This window comes from Acomys russatus, chromosome 4 (assembly GCF_903995435.1).
Source record: "Acomys russatus chromosome 4, mAcoRus1.1, whole genome shotgun sequence".
NCBI lineage: Eukaryota > Metazoa > Chordata > Mammalia > Rodentia > Muridae > Acomys > Acomys russatus.
The window spans coordinates 34,362,189-34,387,255 of record NC_067140.1 but is presented as its reverse complement, the minus strand read 5'-3'; the positions used below and the strand labels follow the sequence as shown (position 1 = coordinate 34,387,255).

General features: G+C 36.2%; 1 long non-coding RNA gene across 1 annotated transcript in view; it reads right to left on the bottom strand.

Annotated features, from left to right (window-relative positions):
- The window catches only part of LOC127187924 (uncharacterized), a 509,622-nt gene that overhangs the window by 279,720 nt on the left and 204,835 nt on the right, over positions 1 to 25,067 (bottom strand). The window contains exon 2 of the long non-coding RNA XR_007830514.1: positions 5,615 to 5,801. This is a non-coding gene — a long non-coding RNA (uncharacterized LOC127187924). The remainder of the gene's footprint in view (positions 1 to 5,614; positions 5,802 to 25,067) is intronic.

Genomic DNA, 25,067 nt, shown 5'->3' with positions numbered 1-25,067 from the left:
ATTTGCTGACAGTTTTGTTGATGATGCAGAAGGCAAAATAGCATTTCTCTTCTGGGCAATGTTAATTATGGAGTGCTGACAGGAGTTCAAAAATAAATCCAAGTCCTTCAAGTCAATGCCCCACATCAATATAATATGGAAAGCAAAACACATAGACAATTGTGGGGGAAGTGCGTGCTTCCACAGTATTCCTTCAGTAAGTAATAGCATTCATGTTGTGCAGCACGAATATGGTGTCTGTCTAACCAGGACATAATTTAGATGACTCATTTAGCTATCTAAAGAAGAAAGGACATACAGCCTTATCCTCCTTTTTATATACCTGACTAAAGTTCTTACAGTTTGACAAGAGCATTAAGTTGCAGAATAAAATACCATATCATACGTTCTGTCTGCTCATTTATTCCTGCAGCAGTTCTATACTACAGTCATAGTTTCTGAGCACAGACTAGTAGGTAGTTAACATAAAGTTAGTTATGTGAACTGGTAGTTAGGAATGGGATTAGAGCCACATGATGAATGTAATGTAAAACTCCACCTCCCACTCTGTAAGCACTGCTTGCTTCTTGTTAGAAAGTCATTAAAGATGCTAAATAACATATTTGGAACACTACAGTTATCATGTCAGAGTTTAGCAGTTTATCTTAGCCCTATGTTCAAAAATATGGGAAGCAATAAGTATTAATTATTATCTAATTACTGAAGCATAATTTTGATGTCACTATCATTGTCTGTATACTTAAAAATTACATTTACTATATTTATAAATGTGAATACATACACACATGCATATATATATATATAATAGCAATTAAAGGAAAAGCACCTATAGATTTTAAAAGCAGCAAGGGACAAAGGGAAATGGGAAATGATGTAATTATATTAAAATCTCAAAGAAAATTAAAAGTTCCTGTCTACCTCAATTTAAAACAAAGAAACAGACAAAGAGTAATGGAATTTAAGCAATTTGTCCGAAGTCAAACAAAAAATTATTATTATTATTATTATTATTATTATTATTATTATTATTATTATTATTATTATTATTTTGGATTTTCAAGACAGCATTTCTCTTGTAGTCTTGGCTTTCCTGGACTTACTTTGTAGACCAGGCTGGCCTGGAACTCACAGAGATCAGCCTATCTCTGCCTCCTGAGTGCTGGGATTAAGGGCAGTTCACCAATTCCACAAGAAGACTATCAAGGCTGATGAATCTGGACCCAGGGGGCCTGCATGGACTGATATACCAACCAAGGACAGTGCAAACAGAGGACCTGAACTCCCTCCCTATTCAGGTGTAACCAATGGACAGTTCATTGTCCACGTGGTGCAGGGGTTGGGGGGCAGAGCAGAGGACTGTCTCTGAAAAGATCTCTGGGATTTGATTACTCCTCCTCAGCGTAGACGTCCTGTGGGAACACAAAGGAAGGGGAACGGAGACTGTCCAGATGAGACCTGTTGGCTGTGGTTAGATGATGGGGGAGGAGGACCCCACCTGTCAGAGGTCTAGGGGAACAGGAAGATAAGAGCAAGGGGATTACAGTATGGATGTAATGTGAATAAATTTTAATCATTATGAAATAAAATAAAATAACTAACTAAATAAAGATATGTGTATTTACTACCCAAGTTTGGCCTAAAAGAAAGCTGTGCATTTTTAATAATATTAGCTTGAGAAAATACATTAAAGCAAGGTGGTTCATTTTGTCACATATGTGACAAAGAATTTAATCAATCACATGCACTATATGAATATGCATAGGATTTTCTTTGTTGTTTCCTTCTAACATCTAGAATCATCCTAATGACTATAAAGAGAAACAGAATAAATAAGTCTTTGTTATATGCATAGGGTAAGGTAGTAGGTAACTCATCTGAAAATAATGTTAAAATACATTATGTTCCTGGTTAAGTTCATTTAACATACAAAATTTAGTAAACTATTTTTTTCTTTGATGATATAGATGCTTACTCTGTGTCTCTTTCCATGCAAACTTGGGCCCATCCTGCTTCCATAGGTCTAACAAACAACATAGGATATGCATTAGGGATGACTCCCTTCCCTAATAGGGTATGGCTTCTACAAGAACAGAAAACAAACTTTAATTCACTTATTACTCAACTTGTATCTTATACAGAAGAGCTGGCAAGTATTTAGTAAACATCCACTGAAGAATTAATACATTGCAGAGTGAAGTTTTTAACATGATATTCATTTACTTTAAGAGTGCACTAAATGCAATAAGCTTCCTGTTACTTAGTTATCCTGACTCATGGAGAACGGGAGCAAACTTTAACATCTTAGCTACTCTTGGCTACCAGGATGTGCTAAACAAGAAAGAGCCTGAAATTTTGACATTAAAAAATTTAGCCTCTGCACAGCATAATCTTGGCTGTTGTGTCTTTTGAGTCTGGCAATGATCTGACTTAATATAGAGGTTATAATTTGAGATATATTAACTTCCATGTTATATATAAATTGGCTTTATTAAATATGTTACTTAAAATAAGTTTACATTTGATTATCTTATGTGGATAATCTTTTAATTTTTTTTTTAACCTGAGAAGATGTTGGATTTTAAAGGTTTAAGTACAACAATAAATCTTCTGTATTTTTTCACCATTTTATAAGGGCCAAAAGCACTCTCAATTTTTAAAAGTGTGCTTAATAAATTTGGTTCAGTATTCTAGTTCTGTTTTTATTTTGAAACTCAAGTAGCTGATTAAGTTATTAAGTAAGTAGAATTGTTCACTTTCATTTCTATATGAACTTAATGAACATAAATTAAATATTTCCTAAAAGACTGCAAAGCTCCACACTGGGAATGAGAAAAGAGACTGGCTCCATGCAATTCAGTAAGGAAGAAGAGTCCTTTCACCTTTGGCATCTGCACAGTTAGTATTTTCCCATTATCTAAAGCAAGTCAAGGAATGGGTCATCAGGAAGAAAGTCAAATGGAAAAGGGCCAGCAGGAAAGAAAGCACATCAGAGTAAGTTGGCAGAAGCCAAAATAGAAAGGCAGCTTTCAAATGACATTCCGTCAGTTGCTGTGTTGTCTTGAAATGCAGTCCGATGTATATATGTGCTTCTAGATAAAAGTGTAGCTATGCTTAGTTAGGGCTTTGGAACCTGGGATAGCCTAAAAAAATTCCTACCTATTTACCAAGGTTCTTTTTCCCCCTAGAAGAAAGCTAACACTCTGCGGTTAACCCTGTGCTTGCCATGTAAAAATAGGGATTTTTTTTTTTAATTGGGAATGATCAGAGTTGTTTGGCTAATTCTGTTCAACATGCATGCAGACACTAAGCTATCTAGGTTCTCAGAGGGGCAGGTTGATGATGCTCTCTGTCAGCTCCTCTTGCCAAGCACTAGGTTGTCTGAGTTGTTTAAAACATCATGAAAGAATCAAGATGTATTCAGAAATTGAAGGCATATCAAGGAGAGGACTGGAGGGAGGCATCTGCATTTCAGTTTCAATAATACAGTAAAGGCACCTTAAAGAACCCTAAATACATAGTCAGATTCAACCTTGATATCCATTAAGAGACTTCTTTAGAATCAACAAATATTGAAACCCAAATCAAGGTTGATACCATTTCTGACTGGCATACATCTTCTGAGTAATAGGATACTTTATACATTATGAAATAAAAACAACTGTGATAATATTTGATGAGTGATTTCTTTATTCTAGATGCAGTTCTTCATTCTTCATACGCCCAGCTTTAATGTTTTGATAATAAACTTATGAGGTCAGTGCTGTTATTGTTGTCCTCTGACAACAATGAAAACATTGCAGAAGATGAAGTAATTTTTCAAGGTCATCCACCTAGCAAATAAGTGTTCATGCTCTTAAGCTGAATTACTGTCTGCAAAGTAGGTCTATAAAAAAGCATTTCTCTGCTTTTCACCAATTAACCCACTCTTTCTGTCTTTCCCCTCCAGATATATAGGCAACACAGTGGATGCTTTGTAAAAAAAGATCATATTTTTCAAATGATTATGAGTCTGCATAATACATATATACACGTCTGTCTATACATTTAAGAATGTGTATAGCACAAGAGGTCATCACACAATTATAAACAATATTCTTTTGAGAAATACTGCTCTTTTGTACTAAGAACAATAAGATTTGGTGAGGTAACACAAAAGATAATTATTTTTGCCAATTTGCATTTATCTCATTTAAAACATAAACAGTATGCCATAATAACTATAATAATCATCTTGCTATCTTAAGAAAATTAAAAGAATCTAATGAGTTTCACGCTAGAAGAATCATGCCATGTTTTGTGACTACAGTTGCCTTTGAAATAACAGCTATTCTTTGAGTAACAGGCTTATTCTGCCCAGGGATGTAAAAAAATATATCATGTTTATGACACATGACTCTCTTTGACTTGCAAAGATAGTCCTACTGCTAAACTATAAATAACTTCTATTAGTTCAAGACATTTTATATTTATAAAGTATATGAATATATTAATTTCAATTGGGAGGTTTAGAAAGAATCAAATTATATTTGTGGTATTTACAAATAGAGTTCAAGATAACAAACCATACCAACAGCATTGGAGTCCACCTGGCACAGAGATAAGTTCTCAAACATGCTGACATATACAAGAGAAGTCACAAATTGTGAATATCAGCTCATTTCTTTTGGGTCACCCTAGTTTCCTTCTCCGTACTTCTGATTGTCAATCCAGAGAAAAAACTCATTAATCTACCAGTCAACAACACAGTGACTGAGAATTCCTGCAACCAAGTTAAATATTAAATTTTGTTGGAGCATAGAATACTAGAGGAGAGCAATAAAAGGTGAAAGATGAGAGAATGGTCCATGTGCACTGAAAATGGCCAACTGAGAACAAACAATGAAAGTACACATCAGGAAAGCTATTTACCACTGTGATGTTGCTAACATGAGCATACCCCAAGTCATTACAAGTACATATTGCAGCCAAGCGGTGGTGGTGCACACCTTTAATACCAGCACTTGGGAGGAATAGGCAGGTAGATCACTATGAGTTCGAACCCAACCTGGTCTACAAAGCGAGCCAAAGACAGTCAAGGCTACACAGAGAAACCCTGTCTCGAAACAAACAAACAAACAAAAAAGTACATATTTGCAAATATCGTGTGACTGACAGTTCCAGATCACAATACTCCAATGACAGTGAAAGACAAAGTTATTTGTGGGTCTAGAAACGCCAATGGACTTGCCTTCCTGAGAGACAGTTACATCCTGCCCCACAAAGTAAATATAAATTGGTTGTGGAAACTGTCTACAAAGATGAGTATTTAAGTCGGGCATTCTGAAATGTTCATGTGACAAACAAAAGCTCAAGACTATCAGTCTCTGATACCACACCACTAAAAATACACATAGGGACTTGAAGTTCTTATCATATTGAGGAATTAGTTACAAATGTTAAGGCAATCCATTTTTCTATATATCATAAATGGAACTCCAAAATTTGGAACTCAACCCCTGATCTTTCAGAAGGCTAATGATCCTCTCAATGAGATAAGCCCATGGCTTAGTTCTTGGGCTCCTCTTGGCATTATGTTTAGGTGTCCAGTTCAATTAATATTGAGAAAACTGCTCACCTGCTGTTTCTTCCCTGTGGGTTATCCTCTCAAAAACATGCTGGTCCAGGCTGGTCTTTGTACATGCATAGTAAACACTCTTGATTATTCGGCATTAGATGATCTTGGATGAGTTATTAATTCTCTTTGAGCCTCAGTATCCTCTTCATCAAATAGAGATAATGACAGTAAACACTTCATTTGGTTTCTGTGGGGATTAAATGAAATAATCTATGTCAAGTGTTTATCATAGCATCCACACATGCAGGCATTTGAAACTGCTAACTGTTGTTACAATTCAGGATTTAATACCAGGGGATCATTTTAGTACCATAAAAGAGATTTTTTTTTCCTTCCTCAAAGAACACTAAGCCAAACAAATTTATGGCTTGTACAAGAATCACAGAGAGGCATTATCCTACAGGCTACAACTTCATTGTTGATAAGGTGTGCTATATTTGATGATGAAATTATCCTGGTTTTTCAGATCAGAGACCAGAAAATCATAAGAGAGTTAGATTTTGCTAAAGAGGCAGACTCACCCTTATTTTGTTTCTATGCATCTGTTTGCATGATTTAGAAAAGAAAAACAATACAGGGGACTGTAGAAGGAAAATTTTTACACTAATACTGATTCTAATTCTCTATGTATTCATTTATACATGAATCCATAAAATAGTGCCGGTTCAAGAATTCTACATTTCACAAAATGGTACCGTTTGGTACTATTTTGACCATGCCATGGAAAGTGAGATAAGTTACCACCTGCACATGTTCATAGGAAGAGGATTTAAACTTTAGACTACTATAGACATATACCTAGTAGGTTACCTTTCTAAATCATGCCAGAGGAACTGTAATTTTTCAAAGTAACCTCTACAAGCTTCCTGAAGTCCAAATATGACATAGCTAGGACTCCATGTGTCTCACCCAAGTACAGTAGGAGACTTGTACTATGTATGTAGCACATTGAATACTTCTAATACAGTACTTTCTTATTGATACTGGTGTGTGTATCCTCCATGAGTCAATGTGCTGATCACTCAAGATCATGGAAGCAGACTCAAAACAGCTAAATGTGTTAAATACAGTTGGAAGGGTTTATTTATTTATAGAAAATGCATGTGCAATGTTTAGAGAGAATAGCCTCTTGTTTCTACTGGCAAAGCTTTGGCTTTGTTAGAGATTTTTGGTGGAAGTAAATGTCACCATCATTTCTCTGCTCATGGGAAGTGAAGTTTCTCTTAATTAGGGTCTATTAATTATGACGTTTTGCCACTGAGCCTTTTTTGGAATTTTTGAGAATTTCATATATGTACACTATGACATGTGATCATATAGATAACTTATTTCCGCTTCCAACTCTTGCATTCCATAATAATGTATCCTCTTAATTTTATTAAGTTTAATCTTTCTTTAAAAATTTTAAGAACTTTATACATAAGTGCTTCCATTACATTACTCTTATCCCTTCCTCCTTCAATATCTTCCACACCCATGTACTTTTCTAAATTTATATGGTCTTATTTAATTATTGTTGGTACACATAAGCACACACCACATATGTACAACTTATTAAATTCATTAAGCATTGCTTATATGTACATGTGTCCATGGCAGACCAAATGGGAATGGACAATCTGTGAATAATGTAATCCTTAGAGAAAACCGAATCTACCTCTCTTAGCAGCCATCGACTACCTGTGGATACTTAGCCATGAGTATTACCTAATAGAATTTCCTCCATCATTTTACTGTTCTTTATAGGGAACCTTAATATTGATATTTAATGGGCTCATATTGCTTTTTGTGTCCAGGTGACACTATATAGTAGTAGATGCACTGAATTTCTTGTGTATTCTTTCTGCTCTTTCTCTCTCTCCTTGGTTTTTCTCTGAGCCTTAGTTGTAGGAACGTACTGCAGATATATCAGCTGGGTTAGGCAGCCTTTACTGGTCACCTATTCCTGAATTATGGCTAGTTGTGCATACCTGTAAGAGTCTACAGCTTTTGTAAAAGGAAGCTTCATGGAGGAGAATTATGAGTCACACTTATTTGTGAGTATAACAATAAATATTTTGAATACAATTATAAATCACATTAGTTTAGGAAAATGGATGTCTAGTTTGTGTTTCTCATATGAGGATTAGGGTCAACTAGAACAAGGAAAAACTACCAGTGACCACAGAGAGTGACTCTTTCTCCTTAGCAGCTTCAAATGCAATATCTCCTCAGTAAGGGATGTACTTGGAGGCCGTCTCCCATTATTTTCTGGGGTTTGGGCAACATTGATCTTGTGCTCCTGATTCTTGTAAAGGGTGAGGCACATCTTTATCCATGAGGTTTACTGTCTTCATAAGTATGATTCCCACCCTAGAGACTAATTTGAGTATAGTAACTTTGGTCTGGTGTGAAGTAGATTTATAATTTCACCCATGTAGCTTTACTGGATGACAAAGCTGATATTTGAATATTGAAGTAAATCAGCATTTCCTTCTCTATCCAAAACATAGACATAACAATTGATTTAATATCCTCCTCAAACCATAATGGTTCAATTCAGACATCATTTGAATCCAGTTGATCTTGAGATAATTAACTAAATCTAGATGCATCCTCATACTCAGCATTTTATGCCAAAGGATCCATCGCATTGCCTACTGTGAGGATTAATTGGAGTAACTGTGATGAATAAGAGGTAGTCAAAAGTGAGGCATGGTTGATATGACATAAAGCATAGAACAATAAAAATAATAATGTAAAGAGATTAAGGTACAGATATGAAGTCCTCATATCAGAATTTTTACTCTGTTTTTTCAGCTACCTAAGATATCTGAAATACAGTAAAACAATTCATGGAGGATGTCCACAACTTTGAAAGTGTCTTATGACCTGTGCTCATAAAATACCAGTCAACTTGACACCTCTATTTAGAACAGGAGCATGGGGGTTACAGAAAAATATCACCGAAGGGCATTTAATAAATCACAGGAGAAGTCCAACCTCAGCCCATGCCACTCAACATCAGGTGATACTGCTCTCCATGTGTCAGATAAAGTGATTCTCTTGAAGGAGCATACAGAGTTCTAGTACTAGGCATGACTGCTTGAAGTTCTAGCAGTGTTTTAATAATTTTGCGTCTTTGTATTGGAAGAAATGTGTCCAATTGGGACTACAATCTATATGTGCATATTTTTGTAAAGTGAAAATATTGGTTTATTTCCCAAAACCCTTTCCAAGTAACTACTACACATTTTCTTCCTCTGTTGACTTGTCATGGCTCTCTGAAATCTGAAATGTGCTAGTTTGGAGCCCCAAGGAAAGGTTGCCCATACACCGCAAGCCAGAAAACACACACTGTGCTGAAAACCAGGGTTTCCATTAGAAGAAAGGTTTAACATAGCTCTCCAATTCCTCTGTCTAGACTCTTGATAAAGAAAAGGCAGACAATGATATGAGGATATCAAAGCCTATACATTTTTTTTTCCTTTTAAAGGAGAACACTGTTTCATATTTTCCACAGACAAATTTTAAGCTGAGAGGTATAAACTTCAATGTCCTGTCCCCACATGCAGACTCTTATCACAGTCAGTACTGAGAATTCAATTTCCTTCTTCAAATGTCAAAGCAACAAATTTTCTCTTGCATTGGACTAGCTCTATGTTCTTGATTTAACCTCTCTTGTCTTTGCTAGTGCCTTCATCTGTCAGGGTTACATCATTATTTTTGTACTCTCCTTGACCACTTTGCTACCAGCTTATTCTGTTAGAAAATGCTCAGATCCCTTTCACACACACACACACACACACACACACACACACACACACACACACACACACACCATGAACTCATGTGTGTATGCATGTCCCAACATATAGGTACAACCTTCCATTTATCTATAGACACTTCTCTTTTTTCCTCTATATCCCGGCTACACAAAAGAGTTTATTTTTTATGTCTTCCGATTTAAAAAGTCTTTACTGTTTCTAAAAATGAGTGTGTGATGTTTTTCTTTGTCTCCTTAGTTAGACAATATACTGTAGGCATTTTCTTAATTGTCTTTTCCCTCTTCCACGAATACACATCCTTCCCACCTTTCTAGCTAGCGGTCAATGATAGTTTCGCAATTACCTCCTAACATTACACACTGGGAGCCAGGAACCAGTATTCATATGCTGTGTGCGTGCGTGCGTGCGTGCGTGCGTGCGTGTGTGTGTATTTATATGTCATTGAATATGTATATAAGACTTTTTCTGTTACATAAATATTGTGGGTTTATGTCTGTGTCTGTGTAAACACACACACACACACAGATAGAGAGAGGGAGGGAGGGAGGCAGGGAATCTTCTGATTGTTATCCATTCAACTCATTGATTTAGGATCTCTGAATTAAATCCTGAGTTCTCAAATTTGCCTAGTCTGTACAGCCATCTTGCTACAGGGATGCCTCATCTTTATTTTCTAAGTAGTAGAAACTTATCAGGGCTGCTGTACCCTCCTGGCATTTATGTACATCCTGGCAATCTGAATTCTAGTACTCAAGCTTAGGCAGCAGCTGTATTAACCAATAAGTCATTTCCCTAAGCCCCCTATAATCCAGGTGATAAAATCTTTCTCATTTAAAACCTTTCTTCTCCTTCAGTATCATCTTGTGGTCCTTTTTCCCTTCATCTGGCTAGTGTAGATCACATACTTATTTTTTCCAGGATCGATGGTACACACTTTGGAATTTCAATATATCCATCCCCAGAAGGTAGGGTATATTGCTATATTGAGCATATTTTTAAAACTGTGTAAGTAGAGCATAAGAAATAGTATAATCTAAATTACATATTAAGTAAAAGGTATAAGATGCCAAACTTGTTTGGCATATATATATATATATATATATTTTTTTTTTTAACTGGTTGCTATAATTAGATTCTTGTTACTTATACATCTAAATCACAATTACAACCAACAAGACCTCTATAGTGAGAGATTTAACAAATATTTACATTTTGTTCCGTTTGCCTCATCTTCTTTCTCAAAAGAAATATGTCGGAAGGAATTAAAACAGATTTTTTCCTTTCATTGTTTTTATGCCTCAGCTCTTAAAATAAAGCATTTCGCCCCTAGTTGATATCCATATAGCTTACTCATTCATTTACCCAACTGCTATAAATCACCTTCCTTATTTTTATTTTCCTCTTTTTAGTGTAAAAAAATTCATATTTGTTTTTATTTATGTTTGAATTTTCCCTACAATTTTTAAAATAAATACATGTTTATTTGATCCTTGTCTAATATTTTTCCTAAACAAACATGACATTAGAGAATAGTTAAAAAAACACTTCTGATCTCAATGTTCTTCTCCATGTTAATGTATTATGTAAAATTTCTAGTCTATACCCACCAAGAACATAAGAGTATTTCTTATCGACCTGTGCTAATTTTAAGGACCATAAATACATAGTGTTACTCACATGTTTGTGGGAATATCTTCAGCACCCACATCTTTTTCAGATGGAGAGGATAGCATCCTTCTTTCGCTAAAGTCGATTTTCTGCTAAAATGTTTTCTTTCTCTCCCAGAATAAGGACCTCAACTTAATGTTCGTCAGTCTATACACATTTTTTTCCAACTGAATTCACTCTTAAGTAATTTTTGCCTCATAAATAACCCCAAATTGACTATCATTTTCAAGATAACTTTTATTGTTATGTTGTTACTGGGTTCTGTTCCCACAGTGGCTCTAAAACATTTAGAATACCAATGTTCTCACTTTTAATTGTTAAGATCTTCTATAAGTCATTGCTTTCAAGTTGTTTTATTTTGCTTGGGCTCTGGCATTTCATTTCAGTGTTGTTTACATTGTTAGTGGGCGATATGATTCACCTATGTCATTCTGAACACTAATGTTCCCTTTCCCACACCATGGGACTTGCTAATCTCCCCATTTCCATTCCTAAAATGAGTGTTCATATTTTCCATAACATATTAATTCATTTTATATAAAGCTTGGCTGAAAGTCTGCTTAGTTTAAACTTGGGTTTAAAGCTTAAAATACAGATCTAGATCCTACCTTGTATATCTAAGACCACATCCTGTATTCCCAAAATACTCATTGGTCAAATGAATGTTAATAAATAATAACATTCTAGTTACAAACTCTTAGTATTGTACATGTAAACGTTATCTTCACTTGATTCCTCTTACTTGAAATCACACTATAAAGAAATCAGGCTGGGCGGTGGTGGCACACGCCTTTAATCCCAGCACTCGGGAGGCAGAGGCAGGTGGATCTCTGTGAGTTCGAGGCCAGCCTGGTCTACAAAAGGAGTCCAGGACAGCCAAGGCTACACAGAGAAACCCTATCTCAAAACACCAAAAAAAAAAAAAAAAAAAAAAAAAAAAAAAGAAATCAGCACCTTCTCTTTGCTTTAAGAAAAAGATGAGATTGACTATGAATGTTAATAGCATACTAAGAGAACAAATGCCAAGTAAGAGTAAAAGTCAAACAGGAACAGTCAACAATCTTGTGAATTACCTGCCTATTCAAATTTATTTTGTCAGTGTTAATGCTTATTTCAGTGATTACTTCTGTCAATTGTAATACTCTTCACTGGAAAAGCTTATATCTGCACTTCCTCAACTCTGCATATCAGAATATACAATCCTTTGGACTGATGTCAAAATAAGTAATTATGTTGACAATGAACCTTGAAAATAACTATTAAAATGAAATAAATCGAATGCCCTTTCTTCAGACATTTATTTAACAAATGGTTTTAAAATACATAGGAATTACTAGAAAAGATATGTCATATGTTATAATAAACTTGAGGGGGTTTCAGAGCAGCCATTACTCAGATCAGAAAGATCAAAGAAAGTGTCATAGGAAAAACAGCATGGAATTTTTGGACTTTCTAAGGAACTATCAATTCAAAAATAAGATAATTATGTACCTGCATTTGAAAGTGGTAGAATAGAAAATATTATGATGATATGAAACACTCTATTTTCTATATTGTGAAATTAGACCAATGAAACAGAGTTTTGCACTCACATTAAGTCTAAGCATATTTATGTTCAAAATGCATTATGTAAAGATCATTATGTTTGAAAGACAATATATGTTGTTAATTATTTCTGAATCACACGCAAGCAGGAGTGATACAAGCTCTTGTTTAGTTGTCACAGAGCTAAAAGTCTTTCATATATGTACATATATATGCAAACATGAGACACTAAGCATGGGTTTTATTCATTGAAGCTATTTAGATTTGACAATATTGGGGTGTTCACTTAATCTTTTTTGACATATTTATCTAATTCTGATAACAGTTTCAGATACTCTTTGGGTAAAGATCCATGAAAATTTAATTATAAACAAGAATTAATCCAATTACTGATTAATTTATGAGCTCATGTCTTTGAGTTAAATAATAATCAAAAATTCAAAAAGTATGGGTATTCACAATTTGTACCTCTATCTTTCCTTGTAGGAGGATAAGAAGAATACAGATTAACCACTCTATAACACACAGATCTAAAGAAACTAAAAGGAGGACCCTAGGCAGAATGCTTAATTCACATTCAGAATGACAAATAGCATAGTCATCAGAAGATGTCGAAGAGAAAGAGCAGGAAGCGAATCTACCATAGAGGTCCTCTGAAAGACTCCATCCAGCAGGAAATCCAAGTAGATGCTGAGACACACAGCCTATCTCTGGGGTGGGGCACAGTGAGTCTTATGGAAGAGTTGGAGAATAGAGGGACCTGGAGGGGTCAGAAGCTCCACAAGGAGACCAATAGAGCCAACAAACCTGGGCAAAGGAGGGGGTGCTGCCAAGACTGACAGACCAAAGAAGGACCATACATCTGCTCAGATGTAGTCGATAGGCAGCACAGTCTCCTTGTGGGTACCATAATATAGGGAGGAGGGACTACCTCTCACATGGACTCTGGTCTGCATGCGTTAATCATTTCCCCTGACAAAGTGGCTTTGCCAGACCGCAGAGGAAGAGAATACAACCAGTCCAAAAGAAACTTGATAGACTGAGGTGTGATATTAAGGGAGGAGGGCTCTCCTTTCTTCTGAGCACTAGGGGAAAGAAGAAAAATGTATGAGGGAGGGTAGGACAGGAGTTTGTGAGGGAGGGGCCTACAATTAGGATGTATAGTGAGCAAATTTAAAAAAGAAAGAAAGAAAAATGAATAATTAAAAAGAGAATAGCAGAGCAAGGTGTACTTGCCTGGGCAGCATAGTATTACTAGCCCAGGTCTAGGAATATTGGTGAGCCAGCCCTGAAAGCAAAGCAAGAGAGATCAGGCCCCATCACTCTCCTGCTGTGAGCTGGCATGGGTGCTGCAGTGATGTCTCATGTCTACCCCTTTCCATCCAGGAGGGCTGGCCCACCCCATCCCTCTTCCCCATCATCACCTGCAGTAGCCAGGAGAGATTACCCTGGGGTCAGGAGAGCAGGAAAACTAGCCCTGTCCCTTGACTGGCTGTAGGACTTGAGAGAGCAGGCCTTGCACCCAACCTGAGCAATACAGTTGAGCTGGCCCTGTGGGCAAAGGTATGTGTGAGACAGCTATGAAGGTGTGAGAGCATGAGAGCTGCCCCAGACCCTCACAAGCTGCAGCACTTGGGAGAGTAGTCCCTTAACTTTGAGCTAGGTCTTGAGGTGCAGATGTGGATGATCCACCCTGAGTGCTAAAGAGCAAAAGAGCTGACCCTATATCCTGACAGGGGTGTGAATGGGTGGCCTACTTGGAGCAATGCTTCAGAGCTCACTCTAGTTCTGTGAATACAGGAGAGCGGGCAGGTGGACCAGCTCAACTGCCACCCAGGTCCAAATACGGGGCTCTGAATTGGTCCCTCCAAAAATCTGTATTGTCTGTGAATGGTTGGGACATGTGAAAAGTCCAGTCTTGCTGTTCCAAAGCTTCAGGAACTCCATAAGACAGGATAAGCAAGAAGAGTACAGATGAGAATGTAATACTCATGTTGTTACAGAAGCCATAGATCTCGAACCAGACCATTGACTCATTGCAATGAACATTTGCAAGTGAAGATCTGTAGAAAAAGAGATACACTGTGCTGCACACTGTGATATACTGCAGCTTCCATGATGAGATTTCTTCTATGCTTTTTGTTTTGTTTGTTTGCTTGCTTGGTTGTGTGTGTATTTTTTCTTTTTCTTTTTTTTCTTTCTTTCTTTCTTTTTTTTTTTTTTTTTTTTTTGTGTGTGTGTGTGTGTGTGTGTGTGTGGTGGTTACAAGGGCAAAACACAGACATGAGGGTCTTGTAGATGAGAAGGGCTGGGGTATACGATGTGAAATTCACAAAGTATCAATAAAAAGGTTTTTTAAAAAAGGAAGCCAAGGTTTAGGTGCAACACAATCACAGAAAGTTTTGTACTGTGTCTCACCTCTAGTATAGCCTGTGATCGTAGGCTTTTTAGCATCACACATGATAAGCTAATTAAGAATCTGCCTCACATCAGAGGTATTACACTTTTGATCTATCTGTCAAATATGAAAGTTATTTTGTATAGTTAACAGTTTACATTTTAAACATATGTCATTTAATAAATACATTTTATGTATTCATATAATATATGTTTTGAAACATGCATATAATAACAGTTAATCAAAAGATAGAGTATGAATTTGAAAGAGAGCAAGGAAGGTTCTATGGGAGGGTTTGGAGGGGAGAAAGGGAAGAAAAAAATATCATGAAATGATGTTAAAACTTAAAAAAAAGAAGATAAATAGAAATCAACTACATTTATGAACTAGGGAGATGGCTCAGCAGCTAAAGCACTTGCCATCCAAAATATATAAAGAACTCAAGAAATTAAACAATACCAAACCAAATATCCCAATTGAGAAATGGGGTTCAGAACTAAAGAGAGAATTCTCAACAAGGGAATATCGAATGGTTGAGAAACACTTAAAGAAATGCTCAACATCTTTAGTCATCAGAGAAATGCAAATCAAAATGACTCTGAGATTCCATCTTACACCCATTAGAATGGCTAAGATCAAAAATTCAGTTGACAACATATGCTGACGAGGATGTGGAAAAAGAGGAACACTCCTTCATAGCTAGTGAGTATGTAAATTTGTACAACCATTTTGGAAATCTATCTGGCACTTTCTCAGAAAAATGGGGATAGGGCTTCCTCAAGACCCAGCTATCCCACTCCTTGGATTTTACCCAGAAAATGCTCCATCACACAACAAGGACATATGCTCAACCATGTTCATAGCACACTTATTCATAATAGCCAGAACTTGGAAACAGCCTAAATGTCCCTCAGTTGAAAAATAGATAAAGAAACTGTGGTACATTTACACTATGGAATACTACTCAGCTATTAAAAACAAGAAAATCCCAAAACTTGTAGACAAATGGATACAACTACAGGAGGTAAACTTTAAACCCCTTCCCAGATCTAGCCAATGGTCAGAATATTCTCCACAGTTGAGTGGAGAGTGTGATATGACTTTCTCACGTACTATGGTGCCTCACATTTGACCATGTCCCCTGGAGGGGGAGACCTGGTGGCACTCAGAGGAAGGACAGCAGGTAGCCAAGAAGAGACTTGATACCCTATGAGAATATATAGGGGGAGGTAATCCCCCTCAGGAACAGTCATAGGGGAGGGGAATAATGGGAAAATGGGGTGGGGGGGAAGGAATGGGAGGATACAAGGGATGGGATAAACATTGAGATGTAACAAGAATAAATTAATAAAAAAAAAAGGCTAAAAAAAAAAAAAAAAAAAGAAATGATCAAAACGAATTAACCTAGAAGCAAAAGGACTCCCATGGTATATAATCACTTATAATTGGGTACTAGCCCAAAAGGCACATCCCATGAAAGTCTTCACTTACTAGGAGATTGGGATAGAAGAGAAGACATTCTACTGAGACTCTAGGTAAGAGAAATATAGGAGAAGGGGAAATAGAAGGACGCAGAGGGTTTGAGCAACCTACAAGAAGAACATCGTGATGGATGGATAAGGGCCCAGGGGGGATCTGCTCCAACTATCGAAATAACGAAGGACAATACAATATTAAACATCAAACCCCTACTCTGATCTACCCAATAGACAGGACATTCTGTACAGTTATGTGGAGAGCAGGGACTGACTTTGACATGAACTCTGGTGCTCCATATTTGACCACCTCCCCTTGGTGGGGAGGCCTGGTGGCATGCAAAGAAAGAATAAGCAGGCTACCAAGATGAGACTTGATAGCCTGTGACCATATAGTGGGGAGAAGGTCCTCCTCAGTCATAGACCTAGGGGAGGGGAATAGGGTGAAAGCAGAAGGGAGGAAGGAATGGGAGGATATAAGTGATGTGATAACAATTGAGTTGTAATCTGAATAAATTAATAAAAAATTTTTTAAATTAAAAAAAAAAAAACACCACATCAGAACTCACATGAGAATAGCCATGCTCATCATAAAGTATGTAAAGTCAGCTCATTAATATATACTGCTTGGAGTTGTTGCTGTTCATGTTTTTCTACTGTCAAGACAGTAATTGGAGAGGGTAGGTCAACATCATTCAAAAGACCATGAAATAGATACAATTTGCATGTGCATAAAATTGGCAAAACAGAATTATGTCACTGATGGGGAAGATGTAGAACAAACTAAAAAAAAAAAAAAAAATGCCTCCTCTAGAGATTCCATTAGCCTAATTCTAAAATTGGTCTGTTCTCTTTGTTCATTTATTTACTTATTTTACCAATGCCCATTTGCATAGTTATTTTGATCTACACTTTACCCTGGTCATTGGTCACCTCACCCTGCTCACCTGGATGATGCGTTCAACTCTCCTGTTTTACACAGTCACATAAATGATTGCAGATGATCATGCAACAACCACTACTATCTGGAGAATTTATTACAAGATTTGTTAAAAAATGAAAGGGTGAGGGGGGCGGAAAGGATCAAATATATAAACTTCCATGTTTCTCCTTTACCAAGAAACATTGGCCTCATTGGATTCTAAACTGGATCATCCTTGTTAGAAAGATTCATATATTTCGTGTCCTGCATGGTAGCTTATATAAGTTGTGCTTTCCAGTAGTATTTCTTAAATATTCAGAAAACACAATGTACCCATTCATTTATATTTCCTTGAGAGGGAGAGCATGCTTATATGCCCCTTAAGTATAGACATAGATGCATATATAAATAGCCAGCACCTAGAAAGTTGTAGGTGATTAATATATAAAAGGATGTATTTAAAGAGAAATTTCATAACAGAAATAAACTTAATAAGAGCTGGTTAAGAAAAACAAACAAAAAGAAATTCTTGCAGCCTTAGACTGATTTGACATTAAAACAACAGTAATGTTTTGTAAATCTGGATTTACTTTTCCTCATGAGGTAGACACCCTGCACTGCCCCTCCCACAGCCAAAGCTATTAATTAAATAGAAAGTACATATAAATGTCTTTATATGGAGATATACATATATATACACAGATGATACAGTGAAGAATGTGTGCTGGATAATCTGATCCTCTATTTTCTAAGCAAATCATAATGCATCTATAGCCCTACCTACGTAAGCACTGTTCTCTAACTGAAGTTTCCCCTATAACCAATAGCTAGCCGCGACATTTTTTTTTTTTTTATATTTTGTTTTTTTTTTTTTTTTTTTTTTTTATTAATTTATTCTTGTTACATCTCAATGTTTATCCCATCCCTTGTATCCTCCCATTCCCCCCCCCCCATTTTCCCATTATTCCCCTCCCCTATGACTGTTCCTGAGGGGGATTACCTCCCCCTATATATTCTCATAGGGTATCAAGTCTCTTCTTGGCTACCTGCTGTCCTTCCTCTGAGTGCCACCAGGTCTCCCCCTCCAGGGGACATGGTCAAATGTGAGGCACCAGAGTACGTAAGAAAGTCGTATCACACTCTCCACTCAACTGTGGAGAATATTCTGACCATTGGCTAGATCTGGGAAGGGGTTTAAAGTTTACCTCCTGTATTGTCCTTGGCTGGTGCCTTAGTTTGAGCAGGACCTCTGGGCCCAAATCTGCCTATCATATTGTTCTACTTGTAGATTTCTAGGACCCTCTGGATCCTTTTATTTTGCTGTTCTCCCATGCGTCTCTCATCCGGCCTCTGCTAAAGAGTCTTATAAAGGGATAGTAGAGTATCTCTGATTATTTCAATTCCTTCAAATACAAACCGGTGCCTAAAATAGCTACATCTATAAGCATTTGTGACTGGCTCTTTTCCTAAATACATGTTCTGTAAAGACAGAGACCTAATTGGTTTTAGGAAGCGTGTATCTTCAGCTCTTCACTGCCTGATGCACAATAGCTGGGTCACATACAGTTGATAAGTGATGACTGAAGGAATGATCAACAATTGTACGATGGCTCATTTTAAATCCTAAAGTAAAGTTTTTTGAGTGCTTCATTTGGGCCCCAATATTGATAACTTTGTTTTATACACATTTCTGTGATGGTTTAGCTTTCTATGTCTACAACAAACAACAACAAAAAGAATCTAGATTTTAATATAATTAAATAATTATGTTTAATCTTCAATGAACTTTTAAATTTTATATTTTCTTGTGACCTTGAAAAACAGTGTATCTAGAATTATCTATAAAACAGAGGGGCCAATGCCTACTTCACAGATTTCCTTAAAAGATTTATTGAAGTAATGATTTCATGGAAAGTAGCTAAAGAATTTATTCTCACCTGCTATGGCATAATTGTCTAGAAATGCATCTTTCACTGTGGAAAAGAGCAGTTACTTATGCAGGCAAAGGTGTTGATTACCAAAGGACATGAGACTGCAAGGTATATTTAGAAACAAGCATTTCTTTCCATTTGATTTCAGCTTTTTGCCTCATTTACATTATTTCTGAGATAAAATTTGGAGTCTGTGTAAAGGGGTAGGTTATAAATAATAAACCCAGGAGTGAAATTTCTTACAAATCCTTAAAGCTCTATACTTGAAATTTCTTTTTACCTAAACGTAGTTAGTAACATTTTATATCTCTGTAGCTCCTTTAATACCCTTGTAGCCTCTTGTCAAGGAACACAGCACTTAGTGAATCTTCTCTGGTTCTCTGCATTTCCAACGCCTTGGGTCAAACCCTAGGGTTTCTGCACGCTAGGAAAATACACATCACTGCTCCCGCTGAATAACACCACTACTCCCCCATTCACAAATTATTCCCAGATACCTACATATCTCATTCATTAATGGGGCGACTATTCATTTAACACCAACTGGAAGAGTTAGGAATGATATGACTTTAAAGGAAACTTAGCTTAAAGAGAACTTTTTTTTTTTTTTAAAAATCCACTCCAACTCTCTTCCATCCTCCCAGCTTCGCAACATGCATTTGGTTGCTATAATCATCTGAAACACTATATATGCCCTTCAATTTTATATTTGTATCCGTGAGTTCATTGCTCCTGCCCCCTTGTCAGTAAGTCGCCAACAGATGAAATTATAGACAGCAGACAGACATACAGTTCTCCAGACTTTCTAATCCTCCCTGCAATTTGCATCCTTTAAATGTCAACTACCTTACCTCTAGAACATTTACAGGCTGAATCTGGTGAGTGGAGACAAAAACCTCAAATATGGAATCTAGGATGAAGAATGTCAGGGGGAAACAGTAGGAGGTGGCCAGGTCACCATCAAGACAATCTAAACTAGCACTTCCCGGTTCTCCTCTATGAGATCTTTGTTCATTTTCTGTCTATGTCCTTGAATTTCAATTTCTCAAAGTCACATGTGTATGAGCAATAACTAAAAATATACAAAAATCGGTTATGCTTATATAGCACTAATCTATAAACTTCTCAATATCTACCTAAATTGATAAATCTATGATAATATCTATAATATATATAACGGTAATAATAAAATAAGAGACTGGATTTGAAAGGCAGTATGGATCGGGTATGGAAGGGAATGGAAGGAGGAGCGGGGGAACATGGCATGGGTTGGAGAAGGCAAAAGAAGTGGGGAATGATGTAATTATACTTATAATTAAAATTTAAATGGATCAAGAAAATACAAAAAAAAAAGCTTGTGTGATTCTTTCATTCTTTCAAAGTAAATATTCCAGTCTAGATGCATGTTAAAGCTGCGTACTAACAAATTTGAAAATGTTGTAGTGTGATGCCTGCATTGTAGGGATCGTGTTTGATAATTAAAAAGCATCTTTCAAGGATGACGGTGATAAAAATCTAAATTACTTGATCGCGAAGAGAGCCACATCTGTGCACCTTGAGAAAAATGTAGGCTGTTTCTTGAAATAAACAGAGACATATTTTAACCAGCAGCTCAGCATACTATAACAAACATTAAAATAGAAGCCATGGAGAACAGCACCAGAAAGTGAACAGAAAGAAGTTTGGACTATAAATTCTAAGAGCAGGTTCTACCATTTGCTTTCTTGATGCCTCCTCACACTGAGAAAAATGCAACGCTATTGGCTGATGTATACCAACATAATGTCTGTTATTGTAATCTCAGAGCAGTATGAAAGAATTAATGTTGCAGTATGGAATACCAAAATATAAAACAGTAGAATGTCAACTGTGGATTCTAACAATGTTCTGTTGGTTAAGAAGGGAATATTTTTGCCAGGGAAAGGAGTTTTCTATTAAATATGGAAAGCAAGGGAATTCAGAATAGAAAAACTGACAGAGACAGGGCAGCCTTAATTTACATGTCAGCTATAATATCCATTTTATGAGATTATTTACTTGGTAACTCAATGACTTGCCTCAAAGTAGTTACCGTAGCAACCATCACATGACACATGTGTCTCCGAGACACGGATTCTCTTCCTGCAGAAAACCAGAGCTCCATCAACATCTCAGAACACCAGTACCCTGTGGTATAATGCTGGTGGTGTAAAGAAAAGGCATTCACCCTGATTCACAGTATTTTTTTCTCATTAATATTCACATTCTGTGAGAGTGTGAAACGTCTCTTCAATACTTTTACTTCTATTTATCACTTCACTATCTTTTAAAATGTTAATTACTCGAATATTAGATCTCAATTAAACCTGTATGAAATATCCTAAAAATAAAACCTAACTAATCTTCACAAATGTAATTTAAAAAAAAAATAACTTTTTGATGGTCTTTAGACCCTAGTTTAATGTTTACAGGATAGAACCTACCGTACCACTGGTACCCACCTTTTAATATTTTGTTAAAAATGTTAGTTTCTCAGTCCTAAAACACATCAACTAAGTTTGCATATTTGAAATGAGACATGAACATTTACACCTTTAATAAGCTCATTTTGGAACTTAAATTATTGATGCATCCTTATCAGATTCTTATTTTTAAAGAATTTTTAGGCTAATGGATTTTGTCACTTTAACTATTCCTCCTGCCCATTCAGTACATAGAAAAATCACTAGCCTCTGAGATCATAGTTCAACTGTGACTCTATCTCAAAAATAAAACCATATTCTTACCCATAATTAAGATATACTAATTCTCCAATTATCTAATTAGCATGACCTAGGATTTATTTTTAAGCATCCTGTCCTGGGGTCTCTTCTTCATCCTCACAGTTGTTGAATTTAATGTAGCTCTTAATCACAATTAAGCTATTGTGTTATATTAGGCTATGGTTTCTATTGTCTTTATTAGTCTCTTCTGAAAGTAGAAACAGTTGTGTATCTATCCAGGTATCTAAATATGACAATACTTGTTCATGTGGTTGGCATGTGTATAGTCATGATTTAAATTGCACATAAAAATTTTGGAACATTGTTGAGGACTGAAGTACTACATTTTTACAAGACGTATAAATAAGAGTTTCCATTAATAACTCTATTTTATAGATGGGGATTCTCAACTTGTGGTAAGATTACTTCCTCCACATACACCTTAGACACAAGACAAAGGAATAGATGAACACTTAAGGATTACACTGCAATTAGAATCTAAGGGCTAGCCTCTATGAAGAGTGTCTCATTTGCTATCACAATAATAAATCTGGAATAGTGAATTTAACTCCTTTGGATAAGAGTTAAAGCATGCATATAAACAAATTTATATTGACATCCAGCTTCAGCTGGAATAAATATAATCAACATTCACAACTTTTCTCTTTGTTTCTCTTTCTCGACACCTGACTATAGTCAGCACATAAAAGATCCACTGTGCTGAAAACAAGCACTCTCTCTCTCTCTCTCTCTCTCTCTCTCTCTCTCTCTCTCACCCACCCCCCCACAGTTTATTGTAATAATGATGGAGAGAGAGTATTATAAATATCAATATTATCATAATATCATTATGTTTTGGCAATAGGAATATTTGATGGCACGTATTTGAGGAAAAACCTAGGAAACATAACAAGATTACATTAAAAAAAAAACCTCCTTAACAATATATAGTAAAAACAAGCAAATCATAATATTCAACTGTACAATCATAAACACATCTCTTTCTTCTCGCCACATGTCTTTACTGATACAACAGCATTCTTGTTTGCATGATTTTATAGGTGGTTTACTGACATTTCTGTATCTCATCCCCATGTTCTCTATCTTTAGGGCTAAGGCGGCTGTTCAGTTTTCACCTGATGGACAGTATTAGGAAATATCCCTTACTCAAAATTCTGCAAATCATTTTCTCATTGCATTGAACTATTACCAAAATAATATTAATAACAAGTAAGATTAACTCTACTTTATAACGATGTTTATTCCATTTGTAGTTATTGATAATAAATATGAGAGCCATGTAATTGCTTTTCAATTTAGGACAAATGCTCCACACACCATTCTACTCTTATTCTACCTAAAATCTGCCACTGTTTCACAGGTAGACACATAACTCTTTTTTACTTGAAACGACACACAGCATCTTACTGAGGCCTGTTCTGGGTGCATCTTATTTGCAGTATTACATACATACTCCATATTGCTCATTCTAATGAAAATTATCTATTAACTTCGAGCTATGATATTTATAATATTTTAATATATGTGTTTTATATAGAACATTACTTTGTGGTTTTCTTTTACTCCACCAGCATGCAAGTATCATGGGAAGGAATTAATTCTGGTATATTTTACAGCATAAGATGTCTACTCTTAGCCCCTAGAACTGTTAACTTCTACATAATGACCCCTTCATACCAATTGGTTGGATGGATGAAGCATAATATATATGTTACTCTATTCATTCAAAGGTATATTGCTAAGTGCCAGGTAGATTCTCTATGTCTTAGATTATCTAATGATTCCTAAAAAAACCACAGAACCTCTAAGAATTCTTCCTTTCTGGCCAACTTGTTCATGCCACTATGAAAAATTAGACTCTTTTAAGTTAATGAAGGGCGGGTCCTTCTCAAAACAAAAATCAAATGTCGAAGCTTAAACTAAGCATACTTACTCTGGCTTCAAAAGTGTACCCTTAAAATTAATCTTGCATTGGTCCACACAAAAAGGGAAAAGATGGGCAGAACTTTAGCTTTCTGTAGGTCACAAGATTTGCAGGCTATTAGGTTAAATTGTCTCTGGTTGCCTGAAGGATGTCTGAAGGAACTGCAGCCATCCCCAAGCATCAGTGCTCCTAATTCTCAGTGCCATGCTTTGGGGAAATAAAAAGAAATCAGAGAAATGCAAAGAGCTACCAGAGTGATAAAATGCAAAAGTAGACCAGACTGTGTGACAGATCAATTGAACTAGAAACACACTGCCTTAAAAGGCAAATTACTAGGAGGCAGTTCCTTTGTGAAAATTAGAAGAAAAAAATAGGCTATTATATTAATTGTACATTGTAATACTATCTTTAAAAGCAATTTGGTTTTTCCCATGAGAATCTACACTTGGAAAAAAAACTGTATCTCATTTCTTCTAGGGAAACAATATCTGAAGCCAGCATAAGCATTCTGAACTCACTGTTTTGGTTAAGTAGATTCCTAATTGATTCTAGTAGACTTCATGATCTCTCTTTCTTTCTCTCTCTCTCTCTCTCTCTCTCTCTCTCTCTCTCTCTCTCTTTCTCTCTCTCTCTCTCTCTCTCAGAACTCAGGATGTATAATTTTAACATTCTGCTTTCATGAAAGAAAACATAACATATTCACAGATGGTCACAGTGTGATTGTTGTAGGTGAACACATTTATGAAATAGGGAGGTGGAACACAGGAAATATGTAAAGTCTTGATACAACAGAGTAGAATAATTGAGCTTCATTCTGTTTAAGTGGAAACACAGATGCTTAGACAGTTATATTTTAATGCCACTCCCCAAGACCAGCTTCAGGAACGGTGAGGAGGAGAAAGGTGGATCTGGGGTAGGGAGAACTGAGCAGGCGGTGAAGAACTGGCTACAGGAAAGCAACCTTTGCCTGAACAACTTAGCTATAAGAACCAGTTGTTGAAGAGAGGCTGAGGAATGTAGGAAAAAGAAATACACGGAGACTCTGGCAAATCGCGGTACAA